Source organism: Amia ocellicauda, chromosome 12 (assembly GCF_036373705.1).
Source record: "Amia ocellicauda isolate fAmiCal2 chromosome 12, fAmiCal2.hap1, whole genome shotgun sequence".
Classification (NCBI taxonomy): domain Eukaryota; kingdom Metazoa; phylum Chordata; class Actinopteri; order Amiiformes; family Amiidae; genus Amia; species Amia ocellicauda.
Window position 1 is genome coordinate 40,411,622 of NC_089861.1, and position 1,945 is coordinate 40,413,566.

General features: G+C 46.6%; 1 non-coding gene across 1 annotated transcript; it reads right to left on the reverse strand.

Annotated features, from left to right (window-relative positions):
* Positions 1-427: 427 nt before the first annotated feature.
* Positions 428-501, reverse strand: trnai-aau (transfer RNA isoleucine (anticodon AAU)). The gene has a single exon. It is a non-coding gene; the product is annotated as a tRNA-Ile (tRNA).
* Between the last annotated feature and the right edge of the window lie 1,444 nt (positions 502-1,945).

The following is a 1,945-nucleotide window of genomic DNA, read 5'->3' on the forward strand; positions in this document are numbered from 1 at the left end:
GAGAATGCGGCCACAGAATTGCGGGAATCCGTGACTTTCAACACTTATGCAACCGAGTCAAGGTGACCAACAGCTCAATGTCTGGTTGGCACCATGGCTTAGATGTGCCATTCATGAAACTTGCGTTGATTCTTGAAGCCACTGGCATTGCTTCCCTCTCCAAGTCTGTGTAATAAGGAATTGGCAGGAGCCCACGAGTTGAAACTGTCAGAGGACAGAATGCAAATGAAGTGTTCTGAGAAAAGCAAAGCGGCGAAAGGACATTTTCCCGTGTGCATGTAGATGGCCGACTTTGACAGTGCTTGATGAAGTCTTGTGGATCCTACCACTGCTTAAGTGCACTACTACGCTTGCCTTCAGGGAGTTTCATGTCAAACATTCAAAAAACAGGACTCGAACTAGACGGATGAGCACCTACGATCAGTCTTGGCCGATGTGGGGATCGAACCCAAGACCTTGGCGTTATTAACACCACGCTCTAACCAACTGAGCTAACCGGCCATCAAAAGGAGTCTCTCTGCCAGGCATTTCCTCATGTTTATGTAATTTGGCTGCAAAATGCATTACACACAAGTGTGAAAAGAACACTTTTGCAATTCCTAGCATTGGTGATGCTATAAATCAATCTGTCAGGAGTGGGATTTGAACCCACGCCTCCATCAGGAGACCAGAAAACCCTTCTACACTCTTCAAGGGAACAACACCTTAAGTCTGGCAAATTAGACCACTCGGCCATTCTGAGAGGATGTATACGTCCACCGGGAGATTATATACTGATCAAGAAAACTGCGGGAACTCTTAAATCACACATCGGATCTCCGTGATCGAAGTCTAGGAAACCTCAAGATCTTCACCGTACATTGCATAATTCGTAACTCTCCCACCTCCATGCTTTTGAGACTGTACTGGGAGACACAGCAAACTTTCTTCAGACGGCACGTATGGATGTGCCATACTGGAGGAGCTGGACTACCTGTGCAACCTGAATGGGCTGCAGGGAGCGCCTCATAATACCAGTAGTGACAAGGACACTAGCAAAAGGCAAAACTAGAGAAGAATCAGTCAGGAAGGATAAGGAGAGAGCAATCGTCTGTGGCCACCACCTGCAAAACCATTCCCTTTTTGGGGTTGTCTTGCTGTTGCCTCTCTCCGGTGCACCTGCTGTCACTTTAATTTGCACCAAAAAAGGAGAGAGTGATTCACCACCGCTTTGGATTCTTAACTATACAGATTGATATGCCTGAAGTGTAATTGACTTGGTGTTATGCTGTGATGATTACGTGTTCCCTTATTTTTTTGAGAGGTGTATTATAGAAGATAGCCTTGAGAATGAGGCCACAGAATTGCGGGAATCCGTGACTTTCAACACTTATGCAACCGAGTCGAGGTGACCAACAGCTTAGTGTCAGAAAATAAAAGAACACTTTTGCAATTCCTAGCATTGGTCATGCTATAAATCAGTCTGTCAGAAGTGGTATTTGAACCCACGCCTCCATCAGGAGACCAGAAAACTCTTCTACACTCTTCGAGAAAACAACTGCATTTCCGTCCTTGCACTCTCTCATTAATCCAATCTTGCCCAGTCAGCGAGAGAAGCCATGTACATGCTTTGCCTTCCTCTCCCTCTCCCTTCACTGCCAGTTCAGCGATGACATCTCAGAACTCTCTCACAGCTGACTTCTATGACATCACAGAGTGCATCAATTCCGTGGCTTCTCATCTGTCGCCACACTGTCAGGGTTGACTTTCTCACTCACTATGCCAAGCTTTCTCGGAAACACTGGAATACGTGGATGAGTTTGTACCACTTTTGGAGGTTTTGCCCACCTGGGGCGAGGCTGTGATCCAGCTGAAAAGCAATTCGGGCATGTGGGCAGCGAAAGATGTATCTGTGATGAAGAGAAACCCAGGTCGAAGATGTTTCCAATCAGCCCCATCGGTCCAG